The 18,741-nt window shown below is 39.5% G+C and overlaps 1 pseudogene; it reads left to right on the top strand.

The window, feature by feature from the left end:
• The window catches only part of LOC148534678 (chymotrypsin-like elastase family member 1), a 75,004-nt pseudogene that overhangs the window by 44,889 nt on the left and 11,374 nt on the right, over nucleotides 1-18,741 (top strand).

The raw sequence follows: 18,741 nt of genomic DNA, 5'->3' as shown, positions 1-18,741 counted from the left end.
GATCATAAGAGCCCCTCTGTAAGAAAGCAATATTATGGTAGAAGATCTTATAATCCAGGTGGAGATGTTTACTCTAGATCAAAAACAAACTTTCAAAGAGGTTTTAAGAGCTCTCGTTCTGGCCCTTATGAGGGAAGATATGATGATGATGAGGTCTCCCTTAGGAAGGGTTCCTTTTCAGGAAGACCACATCAGGATCGTTTTTTAGGAGAGGGTCGGTCTCAAATGAGAATGCCCAACAGAAGAAACAGAGAAAACGTGGGAAGAGAGGAGGAAAATGTAAGCATTTAAATAGTAGAAGAAGGATTAGACAAAGAAGAAAAAAAGGGGCTGATAGTTCTCCCCCAAATATTCACCCTCTTGGGGAAAAATTGGACACTTCGGACTTAAAGTCGAGTACTAAGATTTATAATCTCAGTAAGTATGCCCTAAACCAATATGAGATACGGGTCTTAGAAAAAGGCCTAAAGTTTGCCCCTAGTAGTAGGATGGACCCCTTTGAGGTTTTCATCGATCTTCAAAAATTTGTGAGGAAACTTGCACTTAAAAAGTTCTATTCAGAGAAAAGTGAGGGTATGGAACCCATCCCAGAAGGTCCAATATCAGTATTTAAGAGGAAATCGACATTTAATCCCACATACAAGAAAGGATGTTTTGTTGAATCATTCGAGAAACTAGTCAAAGAAGATTTAGAATTGCTGAAACCAAGGAAACGAAGGGACATGAATTTGTCAAAGGAAGAACTAGAAGCTATTAAATCACTAAAAAAGAACAAGGAAATAGTTATAAAACCCGCAGACAAAGGGGGGGGGGGGTTGTAATTATGTCAATAGAGGATTATAATGCGGAAGTCATAAGACAATTAGGGGACTCCAACACATATAAGAAGTTGAGAGGTAACCCCTCTGAAAGGATTGTAAAAAACTTAGATATCCTTTTGGCTTTATATGCAAATAAGGATATCTACTCAGATTCAGAGAGACTATATATGAAAATAGAAAAACCGTCAATACCGGTACTATATATCTTGCCCAAGATACATAAAAATGCTGAAAAACCCCCAGGGCGCCCCATTGTGGCTGGAACCAACTGCTTGACCTCAAATTTATCCCATTTTTTAGACCATCTACTTCAGCCATTAGTCCACAAAACCCCTTCTTATTTGAAAGATGGCTTAGCTTTGATAGAACGATTGAAACATTGTTTGGGAGGCAGGTTGGTTTCTAGTCACTGCGGATGTTACTTCACTGTATACCATAATACAACATCAAGCAGGTCTAGAGGGCATTAAATATTTTTTGAACAAGGAGGACATCTCAGAGGATAAAAAATCTTTTATTATTGATGGTATATCCTTCATTTTAAACAATAACTTTTTTTGGTTTTTAGGTGATTTTTATCTTCAGGTATCTGGGACAGCGATGGGCACTAGACTGGCTCCGAGTTATGCCAATTTATTTATGGCCCATTGGGAGTCCACTTCGATATTTGAGGATCCATCTCTTGGGGCCAGTCTAGTGCTCTGGACACGCTATATAGATGACATCTTTTTTATTTGGAAAGGTGACAGATTATCCTTAGACACTTTTTGTTCATCCTTTAATTCCAATACTCAGAATATTGTTTTAACTTTTGATATTAGTATTAACCAAGTGAATTTTTTGGATTTGACACTTTATATAACGGATGGATGTCTATTAACTCGGAATTACATTAAACCTACAGATTGCAACTCTTACATAGATTACACTAGCAACCATCATTTTAATTGGTTAAAAAGTATTCCTGCGGGACAGTTCCAACGCATTCGTAGGAATTGTACGGAGATTTTAGAATACGAAGAACAATCAGAAATTTTAAAAAAACATTTTGTGGCGAAAGGCTATGATGCTGGAAAAGTTGAGGATGCACGTGTAAAAATTAGAAATTCTGATAGGAATGATTTTTTTAATAAAAAAGATGGAGGGTATAAAAAATATAACAAGGAATGTATCCCCTTCATTACAAAATTCAATAATCAATTTCGTCAAGTGGAGAACATAATTTCTAAGCATTGGCAGATTTTATATAGAGATCCAGCATTAAGAAAGTTTATTGAGAAGAAACCCACTTTTATTTATAGAAGAGCTGATAATTTAAACAACTCCTTGGTACGTAGTATGACCTCCGAACCAGGTCCAAGGAAAATGATTAAAACCGAGGGGTTCCATCGATGTGGGACTTGCATGATGTGTAAAACATGTAAGAGCCCCACAAGTAAAATCACTCAATATAAATCAAATCAAACAGGGAAGACATATATTATTAAAGATTTTATTACATGTCACAGCAAGAATTGTGTTTATTTACTGGAATGCAGCTGTGGGAGTCAGTATGTAGGCAGAACTACTCGTATGCTGAAAGAAAGACTCTCAGAACATTGTAGGAATATCCGTAAGGGTGTTGAAACTCATAGTGTTCCCCTCCATTTTAAAGATAAACATTTATGTGATCCTAAATATTTAATTTCTTTTTGTGGCATTAAGATATCTCCCTGTAAATGGAGAACCCAAGATCAGGAAGGAGACCTAGCCAGGCTAGAAATGAAGACCATTTATGATCTACGCACTTTGACCCCAAGGGGTCTCAATATTGACTTTGAGACTAAGTGGTTTTTATAATATTTATAATTTTAGAATGTGTTAGGTGTTTGTTTATATTGTTCTCTTACTGCATGTTTTCTTTATTATGAGGTATCCCTGTGCCTGCAGTGTTATCAGCTTTTTGAGACCATTCTCCATCCCCATGGTATTATTTAGTGAACGGAGATGCAGTGAACAAAGAGTTAACGGAGCGCGTGGCTAATTGATATTTACACTGCGGAGCAATTTCTCCATTCCATCCATGACTTCCGCTTGTGCGTTCTACAGTCAGGACTTGAGACATTGTTACACTTTCCGGTTTTGCGGGTCATATCCCGGAAATACCTTTTTTGCGTGTCAAGCCAGATGGACTCACTGACGGCAAACGACATCCGGTTTTAGATTCCGCGCACCGGATATTACGTCGCAGCTACATTCTGGATACATCGTTCTGTACTAACAAAGCAGGAAATGGATCAATGAAATAATTGGATCATTAAGGATGGATAGCCTTATGCTAGGATTATGCACCGCACTTTGTTTCTTACCAATCGGGGACACTTTGTGAGATTTTACATGTTTTTTATATATTTTTTATATATTTATTATTAAAGTTTGTTTTGTTTTAGGGTCTTGGGATTATCATCATGTGTGTTATGTGGATATTGCAGAGTTTTTTTTTGGTCATTTTGACGCATTTATTATTTTAAAAAATGTATCATTAGGATCACAGGTGTTTTTACTAATGAACACTATCAATCATGTGTTCAGGTATATAAGGAGCTTTAGTTTCCATTTCTCCCATACACCTTGAGGAAGGAACAGGTTTCCGAAACGCGTTGGTGGTGTGGGAGAAATTACTGCTGCCTGGCTGGACCTAGGAAAGGATTTTCTCTGGACTGATCGGGGAGGAGATGTACCCGGGTTAACATCTATCCACCCACGTTCTTTACAGTGCCTATCTCTAGGCCCATTCCGGTACGCAGGATACCCCGAAGGGGGATTTTTAAAATTATTATTATTATACATATCTTTTTGTCCTGTGCTGTTTGTTACGTGTTTATTGTGAATAAATTGCTTTACTGCTTTACACGATGGGAGTGCGCTCTCTGTGATTCTATTTGAGGGTCCATGGAACATCGATTACAGTAGGACAAAGGTTATCCCTGAATAAATCTAGAAGATCTCCTTAAAGATACCTTTATGTGCACATTTTTCACCATTTTGAGGTGAGCATACTCTCATTGGGATATATCAGTTGACATCGATTGCTTGAAGTTCCCTAAGGACTTGGATTGGTGTTATCGGACAGAAGAACCTTTCATAATATATTTTATTAATCTTTTTAACAAATAATTGTTTTTCAGAGCAGCGCTGGGTGGCCTTCTCTTATTTTCTGTATATGTTTTGCAAGGTTAAGAGCTGGTGATTCTGTGGGTTGGACCCCGGCTGCCGTTCTTTTAGCGCAAGTCACATACCTTTTTTCTTTGTTTTCTATGTGGCAGACCCTGGCGCTGAAATGATTGGTTTGTTAAGTGTGCATGTCCTATTTATACAACATAAGGGTGGGTGGGAGGGCCCAAGGACAATTCCATCTTGCACCTCTTTTTTTTCTTTGCAGTATGTACTGTTTGGGGACTAGTTTTTCAAACTGCCATCCTGTCTGCCACTGCAGTGTCACTCCTAGATGGGCCACGTGTTTGTGCCGCCCACTCGTGTCGCTTAGCATAGTCATCCATCTACCGCGGTGCAACCTTTTGGCCATAAAAACAATATTGTGAGGTGTGAGGTGTTCAGAATAGACTGGAAATGATTGTAAATTAAGGTTATTGAGGTTAATAATAGCATAGGAGCAGAAAAACCCACAAATTCTGTGATTTTAGCTATTTTTATGCTTTTTTTCAAAAAAATACAGATCCAAAACACAAAACCAAGAACCCAAAACACGGAAGGGTGGTTTTGGCAAAACCAATCCAGATCCAAAACACGAAGAAAGATCCAGATCCAAAACCAAAACACAAAACACGAAAAGTGGCCATTTTGACCTATGTACTTATCTCAACATGTAATGTATTACAGGTATGTCTTTACTAATTGTGATGTTGGATTGCGGTGCTTGTGCTTCAATAAAAATAAGTTAAACAAAAAAGACATAAAGTTCATTCAACTTACATTGCAGGAAGATTTGATTCCATCACCACCAGCACAGATCATGAGGTCTTGACAGTGGAGCTCCACCAGGCACTAGTAGAGCAGGTTGCATGGGCAACAACGGGCAGGGTGGCCTGCTGGAGGATGCAGAGAAAGATAAGTTAGTATTCTAAAAATAAATAATAATACATAGTCAGTGGCATTACTTTTTTACATTACTTCTGTGTGCTCTATAGAGGCAGAGATCTACGGTCACACCAACGACAGTTAGTCAATTTAATTGGAATCAGTATAGAATGCAGTCAGTCGGGATCCCAGCTGTCAGAATCCCGACACCGGCATCCCAACAGGGCTAGCATACCAACACTTGTTTTGTATGCTAACCCTCTCCCTACCACCCTCCCTGTTTGGTGCCTAACCTCCCCCTCTAGTGCCTGAACCTAACACCCCCCAGCACCTTAAACCAAACCTTCCCCCCTTAGTGGCTAACCCTAACCCTCCTCCTAGTTCCTAACCCCTAACCCTCCCCGCCACCCTGATTCTTACCTTCAGGTCGGGATGTAGGCACTGGGATTGTGATAGGCATCGGAATTCCGGCACCGGTAATATTAGTGCTGGCATCGTGGCCACTTGGATACTGACTGACTATATCCCATTTCATCAGATTCCTCTGATATAGCAGCAGAATTATTCCCTTTGTTTATTTTCTATTTAATTCTATTAAATTATAAAGTATAGGTTTTTATCATTCTCATATTTTTATTTGATCTTTTACTGTACTTATGATTCTGACAATGTTGAATATATATATATATATATATATATATTTAACAAAATAAAACAGACATGTCCTTTCCTAAAAATGTGCTATTGCTCTTATGCCTTTTTCATTTAAGCCTCTCCAATTATATATTACTATAAAATCTAGCCCATTTTATAGACAAAGCTGTACACAGAGAACTTACTGGTGAGTCTTCCCCAGCCTGTAACAACGCAGTTGTAGTTGTGGGCCAGGATATCGCCATCAGTGGTTAGTGTAGCCACTTTCACAGAAGTGTTCAGGGTAGCACTGGAGGCCAGCCAGAGTATAGCAATATCAAAGCTGCAAAAATACAAATATTGAGAATATTCCAATAGTTAAAGGAAACATGCATAATCTGAATACATTGTATATTATATTGTATAAAATAACATATTGTTTAAAAGTGTTCTATTTTGTTAACCATGCTAATGTCAGTGGTTGTTACTGTCAGCGAAGAGGTTTACTTATTGGCTAAAAATACTCTATAGACAAAATAAAGCAAGAGGTGGGGTAGCACACTTCATACTTGCCAACTTTCCCTCATTGTCAGGGATACTCCCTGTAATAGTAGCAATCTCCCTGTCTCCCTGAAGAGTCTAGTAATCTCTCAAGTAAGGTATAATGAAATGTAATCAATGAGATAGTAACAGAATAAAACTTAACTTTTAGTTATGAACCTTAAAAGCATGACGTACAACAAATATACATAAAGATCATCCAATCCGGAGGATCATCCAATCCGGATTAATAGGGATTAAATAGTTAAATGACGTACACACATAACAGCTAAACATACAAATCATCCAATCCGGAGGATCATCCAATTCGGACTAATAAGAATAAAAAGATGATACCTGGCGTAAAAAGAGTTACTTAATGAAGATTACTTCTCACAAATTATAGTCATAGGAAAACATCTGTTATGACATATATATTGACTCTGTCGCACAACATATATCAATATACATCATATGGCGAAAATATTTATTATATGCGGCCCTCTATTAATAAATTATGTTCAATAAAAGAGAAATAAATAGCGCACACAAAATTAGTATATAGTGCAATAAATGCAAAATACAAATTTCATCCACTAAAATACATTATTTGGCACTACCAGGTTAATGTAATCTTATTCTATAGATAGTATTAAGAAATAAATAAATCAATCAAGTGAATGATGCTGTAGATACATGCTGGAAACCCAAACTAACAGAAGAAAGTAAGGCCTGGGATATAATTGCGTACACACACTTCTACTGTCACCTGTCTAAATCAAACAGGGGATGAGAGAGTGTGTGATACGTTAGTCCCAGGTGAAGAGATAGGCAATGCTTCTGCTTTCTGGGATATCCAATATACTGTATCTCTCCTCTGGTACAGATTGTATTACAGAGGAGATGAAAAGAGGGGACCCAGATGAGAGAGCTTGATGGAGGGATACAAAAGGGTGTGGGATTGAGTGTGCTCAGGAAATATCTACTAAAGTTATGTGTAATAAAACATGAGCAGGAGTCAACGCTCCTACTGTATCTATAAATAAGGGATACACAGATGTATAAAAAAATATTGGTTAAACGTTAAATGTCAAGTGTGTAAAAGTAAGAAAGAAAGAAAGAAAGAAGTAAGGTCCTCATCCAGAGCCGCTCGTAAGCGCTCGTACGCTCGTAGTCATCCAATGTTGTTAAACCACGCATGCGCCGGTGTAACAGTGCGCATGTGCGTACGGCTGTTTGCGATCATTTTTTCAGTCGTCCGTCGAATAGCGAACAGGAAGTGACATGTCAAATGTGATTGACAGAACTGTCCATTTTGGGGCGGTGACGGGGGTGGGAAAACGCAGGCGTGTCGAGGCATTTTTTGGGCGTACATAAATTATCTGATGCGAACGTCCAATGTGAACGGAAAAAATGTTACGTCACTGTCTGATCCACTTTCCAGTCAAACTGCTCGCTCAGTTTGTGGTCTGGTATTCTCTACCGCAATGACGATGGTCTCTTCATTCTTCCCGAGGCTTATTGATGGGTTCCCGATTTATCAATTGAGGACACAAAAACAATCAGTTTTGAATTGCAAAAATGCTTGTAAGGTGTTTAGCTAATAGCCTTTTTTTAGTAGCAAAAAAACGTGCGCAGGTGAACTACTCAGCTGATCATTTCTGGGTTAGACAATCAATTAGCTTACAAATTTAACATTTGCATGTTTTTGCCAAATTTTTTTTTTTTTTCGGGCAACAATATTGTACGCAGGTTTGTTGTTTTTCTTCATTTTTTTAGGGGCCAAGAAAACAATCATCCTTTTGTTTTTTGCTAAGTGTTAACTAAAACTCATAAATTGTTTTTAACCCTTGGGGTTTTTTTCCCTAAAAAATGTTTCGATTTCCGTTGTAATGTTTGTAATGTTGTTTGCGGGTTTACCTTTTAACCAGTTTTTAAATAAATTAACAATAGAATTGTGCAGATTTTCAACAGCATTTTATTATTTTTTGTGTTTATTTCTAAACAAATTTTGGGCAAATAAAAAAAACTTGATAACGTAAAAACAAATAACAAATGATTTTAAAAAACACACAAACAAAATAAGTGGCATTTGAAATCCACAAACAAACACAATTAATAAAAAATTCACAAGAAAGGAGAGGGAGGTTTTGGGCATTAAGGAATATGGGGCAAACACAGAGATGGATTGGGGGGAAATTAGCCAGTGCTGTCATCGCCTTTTGGCCTGTTTGGCCGGGGTAGGGAGGGAGCCTGAACGGGTCTTGGATATCCTTCTGCTGGCCTGGCCAGAGGCAGATGTTGTGGCCTCTGGACTAGGCATAGGGCTAGGCACATTTGGAGGGATGGCTGTTGTTGTACCAGAGGTGGAGGGTCTGATGTTCTGGCAGGAAGGGAGGCCGGCTCCAACATGTGCTGGCGAACGAGCTGCTCCAGGGCATTTGCTATTCGCACGTTGGCCCCAGTATTTTCCGCCAGGGCCTTAGCGATGGTCACGTTGGCCGCAGCACTTTGCTCCAGGGCGTCCACAACCCGTAGCAGATTGGCGTCCATCCTCAGCAGAATCTCGGTCTGCTGATCCATTTTAATATTGAGATCAGTGAGGAGGCCCACTGCCTGCGAGGGGGAATGCCCTGGACTGTCTGCCACAGGGTCCACAGCCGGATCTACTGCTTCCTCCCCTGCAGAGCCAGCAGATATTCTGCGGCCACAGCTCCCCTCTGGAGCAGACTCATCCGCCTGTGTCTCTGTGAGAAAAAAGAGAAAAGAGTAACATTATAATCTAGATATTGTCCCAAACACATTTCTGAGTTGTTAACATTACAACATTTACCTGGGGCAACATGAGGAGCCGCAAAGTCTGGCATGTCGGTATCCATGTTCGACACACCAAACACCTCCTCATCCTGCACATACCCCTGGGCCAGCTCCTCCAAATCTGTGAGCTCCAGTGACACCTGTCCCCCCTGCATGCCTAGCCCTATCAGCCAGTTTTTGCTTAAGCCGATATTTGAAGTTGCTCCATCTGTGGGGTAAAAAGTTGGCATTATTCCTGCAGTATTTGGACCTGTAAACACTTTTTACTAAAATGTAGTTTTGACGTACTGGCGTTTGACCTCCCAGGTTGAACGTTCACAATCACCCACCCTATTGACACCACTGGCTATGTCATCCCACATTTTCCATTTCTGGCTTGCACCCATATTCCTTGGTGCCTGTGGCAGGTTGTCATTGCACATTTGCACCAAAACCTCCATCTCCTTTTTTGTGAATTGTGGCGGCCTTTTTTTTTGTTTGTTTAGTTGCCCTAGTAGGCCCAGCAGCGTCTTCCATGGCATCCTCCACTCCTTTTTTAAAAAAGATTGTAAAAATTATAATGTCAAACGTTACCCAAATTTTTGTTAAACAGAATCCTTTAGTCCCAAAAAGACAAATACTTACCTGGCGCCTCTTGGCCAGTGCTTTGCTGCTCTGTAGCCATTTTTGACTTTCAGGTCTCACTACAGCAGACCGATTGGGGTTTTCAGTGACGTTTTTATACATGCGTCAGCATTATTTGGCCGCATCATTGATTGTGTGCTCCTATTGTCCGTCCTTAATTTGGGCGGGAATATAAAGACTATTTATGGCTTGGTGTGACTCGAGTCGAGGTGGCGGGTTATGAATGTTGGAGGTTCGGCATAGGAGTTGATTGTTGGCGGTATTTGGAGTATGAGGCGTATTTTTCTATTGTGATCATTTTGTTTGGTTTTTTACTTATTTAATTTCTGTTCACTTTTTATTTTATTGTTTAGCTTTTTTTTTGGAGTTTTTGAGTGTCTTTTTAAAAACCACCGTAAAAAATAATAGTAAATAGTTTACAAATGTTAGTACTTATTTTATTTTTTATTTTTTTTTACAGTTATTTTGGCATTGCCCCATTGAAGTTTTTGTAATTTGGGATATTTGTCTGTTTTTGGTAATTGTTTTTAGTTTCATGAAGTTACAATTTCGATGTGTTGGTCTTCGCATATGTTTCGCTAAGTAATCTTGTTATTTTTTCTTGGACCAATCATGTCTTACCACTAAATATAACGTACTCTTTTGCGAAATAATGTTTGAGTTGTTTTTAATTTAAAATGAACGTACTATTTAGCTCACTAATGTCTACTTAATTAACTGTAAAAAATGCATACTATTTAGTGCACTAATGTCTCCTTATTAACTGTAAAAAATGCGTACTATTTAGCGCACTAATGTCTCCTTATTTAACTGTAAAAAATGCGTACTATTTAGCGCACTAATGTCTCCTTATTTAACTGTAAAAAATGCGTACTATTTAGCGCACTAATGTCTCCTTATTTAACTGTAAAAAATGTGTACTATTTAGCGCACTAATGTCTCCTTATTTAACTGTAAAAAATGCGTACTATTTAGCGCACTAATGTCTCCTTAATTAACTGTAAAAAATGCGTACTATTTAGCGCACTAATGTCTCCTCATTTAACTTTAAAAAATGCGTACTATTTAGCGCACTAATGTCTCCTCATTTAACTGTAAAAAATGCGTACTATTTAGCGCACTAATGTGTTTTTATTTTTTCAGTGTAAAATCATGTTTTACCACTAAATGTAGCGTGCGATTTTCCAAACTAATGTGTGCTGTAGGTTGTTCTACTCATGACAAGACCCCGGCCTGTAAGCATCTTTGGATGTCTTAGAAAAGATAAGTATATTTTTCTTTACACATTTGTCTAAAACAATAACTACCTGGCTTACCATTTCAGGTTGAAGTTGGTCGTATTATATTGGCCATGGTTCCAGAACCCGACCAACCTCAACTTCATCCCAGGTGTAGGCCTCGTAGGCATGCAAGGCCCCAGATATATAGAACACGTGTCACCCTTTCTGGAATGCCAGATGATGAGGTATTAAGACAATACCGTCTTCCTCCACAAATCATCCTAGACACTCTCTCATTAATAGAGAGTGATCTTGAATGGCAAATTGACAGTCCTACAGCAATACCACCACTTACGCAATTAATGTCGGTGTTACATTTCTGTGTCTCAGGATCCTTTCAAACCACTGTGGGAATAGTTGCCGGAATCTCCCAATCCTCCTTTTCAAGGATCCTGAGGGCAGTGATGGAGGCCATTTTTACACACCTCCATCATTTTATTACAATGCCATTGGATATGGGTTCACTTAGTGTGGCGAAGGCCAATTTTTACCAAATAGCTGGCTTCCCACACATCATAGGGGTTGTGGATGGCACTCACATACCACTTCAGCCTCCAGCAAGGCTGGAGGCTATTTTTAGGAACCGCAAACACTTTCATTCACTGAATGTAATGGTGGTATGTGATGCCTCCCTCCAGATCCTGTCCCTGAATGCCAAATTCCCCGGGAGTGCACATGATTCCTTCATCATCCGGCAATCAGGGATTTGGCACAAATTAGACAACCTACAAGCTGGTGATGCCTGGCTTCTGGGTAAGTTGACACCTTCTGTTGCAACCACTGCAAAGCTTGTTACACAATGGTCCTGATGTTTGTTTGTTTTTTGTCACAGGAGACAGTGGTTACCCTTGCACGCCCTGGCTGCTCACTCCTTATTTGGCTCCCACACCAGGGCCACAAAGTGAGTATAATTCTGCACTTACAGCCACCAGGCAGGTGGTGGAGTGCTGTATCGGCCTTTTGAAAGGCCGATTCAGATGCCTCCACCGCTCTGGTGGCGAGCTCATGTATTTGCCGGATATGGTTTCGAAAATTGTGGTCCTGTGTGGGATATTTCACAACATCGCCATAAGGAGTGGTGTCCCAATGCAGCCAGAGGATGCCTTGCCTGAGGATGGCCCCCCCGAGGTTGGTCGGAGGTCAGTATGTGGGGAGGCCATAAGCGATGATGTGGTGTCCAGATTTTTTAGGTAATTATTGTTACAAATTTAGTTAATTGACACAATGTAGACATGTAAGATTTTAATGGCCAATTTTAATTAGTTTTTTTTTTTTTTGTCTTTTCTTCCATAAAATTACCCGAAAAAACGATGCCTACTACCTGATCCAAAAAATTGTCTTCATGTGGCCACATTGGATTTAACTTCTGGAACAATTATTTCTTCGCCTCATTTGTGGATTCATGTTGGCATGCTACTTCTTCAAACAGTTCTTGATTGTTGTTGTTATTTTGTTATTTTTGGTGTTGGTTGTTTTTTGGAGTGTGTTTACACTGTGTGAATTGCTTGTCACAATTCACTTTGTGTTTATTATTTGTGTGGATTACATTTTGGGTTTACGTTAAAAAAAACTTTTCCTTGGTAAATTACAAGCAAGTGTAACCTGGTCCAAAAAAGGCAAACTTGCTTAATGGCTAATCCTGTAATGTGTTAAATTGTAAAGTATTTTACCATGCTTTGTGGCTAAAAACAAACACCAAAGGTATTATGGTGAATCAGTATGTTTTCTAATCTAGGCCTAAGCAGCTTTGAATTAATATTTACATTACCCACCAAAAAAAAATAAAAAATTGCTGGTAATTCTACAAACCTATTGGTATTGTTAGGTGTTTAGTGTGCCAGCTTACATACTTTCTTGAGCTTTCTACAATCTAATTTACATTACTTTAAAAAACATGCTCCAATAGTCGACTTATGTAAGGTTAAACAATCTAATATTTACAGACAATGAATGAAACTTTAATAAATCAAAATATATTTTATTTTTTTAAACATTTTTATGGAGAAAAAACAAAAAAATTAGTGGCGCAGGAGCGCCAACATGTGATCCAGGACCACGAGCATGTCTACAACATGGCCCCTCAACCTGTGCAAGCAATCCTGCATTTCTTGCATCCGCCTCTGGTCCTCTGTGGGTTAAAAAAATGTGTGGATTACTAAACTGACACCTTAATTTATATGTTCCCAAACAACTTAAAAATCAGACTATACTTTAAAAAAGAGAAAAAAAATAAAATATTGGCAAACTCAAAGATTGTATAAATAAAAACTAAAAAAATTACACAGAAAAAGACAACAAAAAAAAGGAAGAAGTACGCAAAAACACTACATTTGTTGGTACCGTAAACTAGAAAGACACAAGTATGAGTGTTTGGACATGTGTGATATGTGTAAGGGGAAAACATCCTAGACATTGTTTTGCAAAGATATATATCCAAAACATTAGAAATACTTTACAAATTGGAAATGCACAGGCAAAAGGACAACATCACCCAAAATCTAAAAAATGCAAAAGCAACCATAGTTTAAAAGGGAAACATACCGGTCATATTGATGACTGGTTCTGGAGCCCCGACATCGTCCTCCTCTGAGGTGGGCCAGTGCTGGGCCGATGGAGGAGGGGAGATTTGACTTGGTGTGGAGGGGGAGGAAAAGAGAGGGGTGGGTGGAGGGGAGGGTGATGAAAAGAGAGGGGGGGGTGGAGGGGAGGATGAATTTTGAGGGATGGGAATATTAGGAGAGGGTGGGGCCTCACGGTCTGGCCAGTCTGGGGTGGAGGTGGAATTTGGGGAAGGTTGGGGAGAAGAGGTTTGGGTGGGAGTGGGGGATAGGGGACGAGGCCGACGTCGTTGACGTATTATACGTCGTAGTCTGCGCTCAGCCCCTAAATGATGGAGAAAAAGTTTTAATATTATTTTTTTGGGGGGGTTTTGTTAAAAATGTACACAACCAAAAATTTCTTAAAAAAAAAAAAGGAAAACATGCACACGCAGGTTTGTCCTAAATAAAGAAACAGGGCTAGACGGAAAACATGCACACGCAGGTATGCTTACATTTAAAATGTTTCAAAAATAGACTTACTTTTGCTTATTTGCTGACGCAAATTGGCCAAAAGGCGTGGGGATCTGCGGTGGAGATAGGACCAGCGCCTTTCGAGCTGGCCGATATTGCGGCGGTAGCCCAAGTTACGCAGCCGGTGCCGCACCTCCGCATAAGCTTGCCGATTGCGACAGTTAGTGATGGGGACCGGATACGAAGTAATTCTCCGTTCCATCACATCTGTGAGGACCAGGAGTTCTCTGCGTGTAAATGCTGCAGCTCTCATGATGGCAATGATTTTTTCAACACAAAACAGTTTTAATAAAGGTACCAGAAAAAATTTGATTGGCTAATGTACTTTGAAAATTAACAGAAAGCATTGTATTGGTTATTGTATGAGTCATGTGACCTACACCCTCACAAATATAATGTGAGTTATGATAGGCTTGATGCAGTGACATGCGTAAGCTAATTTAAATATTATTAATAAAGATGAAAAATCTGCATATAAACTAACGCAAAACAATAGTAGCACACAAACAAACTTTAAAATTTGAAAAACCATCCCCTTGGTACAAACGTATGTATTCTGTGGAAGGAATGACACACACGAACAACAATAAAGTTTATTGACAGTGAAAAAAAAAACGGATTGCAAAGATGTGAATACCAATTAAGCTAATGAATATACTGATTGCTATTAATCGATTAAAGTATGTTTGCAGATTGAAATAGCAGGCAATCGAAAAATGACAGGCCCACTTCCGGATTTGACTTGTGCGAGCATTCCCTGCAACCAAAGAGGAGACGGACGGTCGCTATTTAGAACGTTCGCTAGCTAGAGGAGGGGTTGGGAGACTATGGGGCGGAAGATTAACTGCGAGCGAACATACGAGAGAGCGCTTGAATTTATATTTTTTTGTTCGTGCGCCGAACGAACAAACGGCCACTTGCGTCCGGCTCTGAATCAGGCCCTAAGTCCTGTAATCCACAGAATCCAGAAACTCCACTCTAATCTGCCCCGTCTAAATCAAACTGGGGATACAGGAGGAGTGACCGCGTGGTTCACAAGGGAAGGAAAAAGTGACGCTGGTGGAAACTGAGATGCCAGCTGTATCTCAGCCCTGTTGCCAACAGGCATTGCAGGGAGAGTGATCCGCTGATGTGCTCAGTACAGGAGCACGGTGGAGGGAAAGTGCAGTACCTTATATCCAAGGAGGCAGCATGCAGCATGCAATGGACATGTGTGGAAGGCGGCAAACAGGCTACTGAAGTAGCAAAGAAAGGACGCGTATCTTTCCCTTCACCTGGGACTGTACACACTCTCTCATCCCCTGTTTGATTTAGACAGGTGACAGTAGAAGTGTGTGTGCGCAATTATATCCCAGGCCTTACTTTCTTCTGTTAGTTCGGGTTTCCAGTATGTATCTACAGCATCATCCACTTGATTGATTTATTTCTTAATACTATCTACAGAATAAGATTACATTAACCTGGTAGTGCCAAATAATGTATTTTAGTGGATGAAATTTGTATTTTGCATTTATTGCACTATATACTAATTTTGTGTGTGCTATTTATCTCTCTTTTATTGAACATAATTTATTAATAGAGACCCGCATATAAGAAATATTTTCGCCATATGATGTATATTGATATATGTTGTGCGACAGAGTCAATATATATGTCATAACAGATGTTTTCCTATGACTATAATTTGTGAGAAATAATCTTCATTAAGTAACTCTGTTTACGCCAGGTATCATCTATTTATTCTTATTAGTCCGAATTAGATGATCCTCCGGATTGGATGATTTGCATGTTTAGCTGTTATATGTGTACGTCATTTACCTATTTAACCCCTATTAATCCGGATTGGATGATCCTCCGGATTGGATGATCTTTATGTATATTTGTTGTACGTCATGCTTTTAAGGTTCATAACTAAAAGTTAAGTTTTATTCTGTTACTATCTCATTGATTACATTTCATTATACCTTACTTGAGAGATTACTAGACTCTTCAGGGAGACAGGGAGATTGCTACTATTACAGGGAGTATCCCTGACAATGAGGGAAAGTTGGCAAGTATGAAGTGTGCTACCCCACCTCTTGCTTTATTTTGTCTATAGAGTATTTTAGCCAATAAGTAAACCTCTTCGCTGACAGTAACAACCACTGACATTAGCATGGTTAACAAAATAGAACACTTTTAAACAATATGTTATTTTATACAATATAATATACAATGTATTCAGATTATGCATGTTTCCTTTACCTATTGGAATATTCTCAATATTTGTATTTTTGCAGCTTTGATATTGCTATACTCTGGCTGGCCTCCAGTGCTACCCTGAACACTTCTGTGAAAGTGGCTACACTAACCACTGATGGCGATATCCTGGCCCACAACTACAACTGCGTTGTTACAGGCTGGGGAAGACTCACCAGTAAGTTCTCTGTGTACAGCTTTGTCTATAAAATGGGCTAGATTTTATAGTAATATATAATTGGAGAGGCTTAAATGAAAAAGGCATAAGAGCAATAGCACATTTTTAGGAAAGGACATGTCTGTTTTATTTTGTTAAATATATATATATATATATATATATATATATTCAACATTGTCAGAATCATAAGTACAGTAAAAGATCAAATAAAAATATGAGAATGATAAAAACCTATACTTTATAATTTAATAGAATTAAATAGAAAATAAACAAAGGGAATAATTCTGCTGCTATATCAGAGGAATCTGATGAAATGGGATATAGTCAGTTAGTATCCAAGTGGCCACGATGCCAGCACTAATATTACCGGTGCCGGAATTCCGATGCCTATCACAATCCCAGTGCCTACATCCCGACCTGAAGGTAAGAATCAGGGTGGCGGGGAGGGTTAGGGGTTAGGAACTAGGAGGAGGGTTAGGGTTAGCCACTAAGGGGGGAAGGTTTGGTTTAAGGTGCTGGGGGGTGTTAGGTTCAGGCACTAGAGGGGGAGGTTAGGCACCAAACAGGGAGGGTGGTAGGGAGAGGGTTAGCATACAAAACAAGTGTCGGTATGCTAGCCCTGTTGGGATGCCGGTGTCGGGATTCTGACAGCTGGGATCCCGACTGACTGCATTCTATACTGATTCCAATTAAATTGACTAACTGTCGTTGGTGTGACCGTAGATCTCTGCCTCTATAGAGCACACAGAAGTAATGTAAAAAAGTAATGCCACTGACTATGTATTATTATTTATTTTTAGAATACTAACTTATCTTTCTCTGCAGCCGGTGGGGCTCTTCCCAGCATCCTCCAGCAGGCCACCCTGCCCGTTGTTGCCCATGCAACCTGCTCTACTAGTGCCTGGTGGAGCTCCACTGTCAAGACCTCATGATCTGTGCTGGTGGTGATGGAATCAAATCTTCCTGCAATGTAAGTTGAATGAACTTTATGTCTTTTTTGTTTAACTTATTTTTATTGAAGCACAAGCACCACAATCCAACATCACAATTAGTAAAGACATACCTGTAATACATTACATGTTGAGATAAGTACATAGGTCAAAATGATACAGTGATATCACAAACAATTCAGTAAACAATAAAAAACATTAAATATGACATATAATAGAAAACCACAACAAAGTCACAACAAAATGCAAAGCATATAGTATAAAGCATAATATGATGCCAAGTTTAAGCAATAAAAAACATTGCACATGACAAGTAATAGAAATCGGTACAGTAATACATGTTGGTAGCTGCTCAATCACTTAGTAATATCACTCAGGTGCATGTAAGGCATACTTGCCTACCCCAGCACTCAGAACGAAATCAGCAATAAAATTTGAAAAACTACATGGTGGTACATAATTCAGAGATCTCAGTTGCAAAAATATGGCTAAAAGGGCACATACACCTACGCTATCAGCATCCGATCCGATTCACATCAGATTACCCTGCAGTCCCGTCGTTACTATTTCTTTTTTTTTCTTAGCACAGGATCTGTCGTAAGATCGATCCTGTGCCTCACAAGCTCATTATGGGAATAGGGACAAACAGTCATTGAAATGACTTGAATTACCGCACGATGGATCGCATGTAAAAGAAAAAAATGCCACGTTCTGAACACGATACGATGGAACATATGTGCTGCACATATGATCATAAGATATGATTGAAGGACCCACGGGAGCGTGCATCGGATTAAAAAATGCACGATTTCAACAAGACTGAACGTGCGCCGAGTCGAAAATCATGTGATCGTCTAGAAATCACGTAGGTGTATGGGGGCTTTTAGTCTCCAAGCCCCGTCACAGCGTCTCTGATACCAGAGTTCCCTATCACTTGGTCAGAGTCTGGGGTGCAGAACCCCAGTGCAGTACACCAGTGATAGACTAAAGTGTTAGTATATGTTAATAAGAATAAAGCAAAAACTATGTGTTAATAGGTGAAAGGTGTAATTAAAATGCTAAGAAAAATAAATAAACATAAACATAAATATATATACACACAATAAGAGAAAAAAAATATTTGAAGGTGTTAAAGTGCTAAATAAAGTGTTAAAGTGTGCCACCCCAGAGCAGCCCAGCCACACCAACCCCAGGGGGCACCGCACCCCAAACTCATCCCCATAACTGATAACTATATCCAACTTGGGTCATATAATTGGGGATGCAATTGGAAAAGCGACTGTCTTAATCCCGACAGCCGGCTTCCCGATTGCTTTATACCAGCGTGGGATAAATGACCAGCGTCTATATCTACAGCCGCGGGGGCGAGGGTTAGGTTTAGGGCACCCGGGGTGGACTTATGGTTAGGCACACCCCCGGGAGGGTTAGGGTTAGGCTAGGGGGAGGGAGGGTTAGGGTTAGGCACCCCCGGGGGGGACTTAGGGTTAGGCACCCCCGGAGGGGACTTAGGGT

This window comes from Taudactylus pleione, unplaced genomic scaffold, assembly GCF_031769625.1.
Source record: "Taudactylus pleione unplaced genomic scaffold, aTauple2 ptg000065l, whole genome shotgun sequence".
NCBI classification, from domain to species: domain Eukaryota; kingdom Metazoa; phylum Chordata; class Amphibia; order Anura; family Myobatrachidae; genus Taudactylus; species Taudactylus pleione.
The sequence above is the reverse complement of the archived record's forward strand: the minus strand, read 5'-3'. Positions and strand labels throughout refer to the sequence as shown.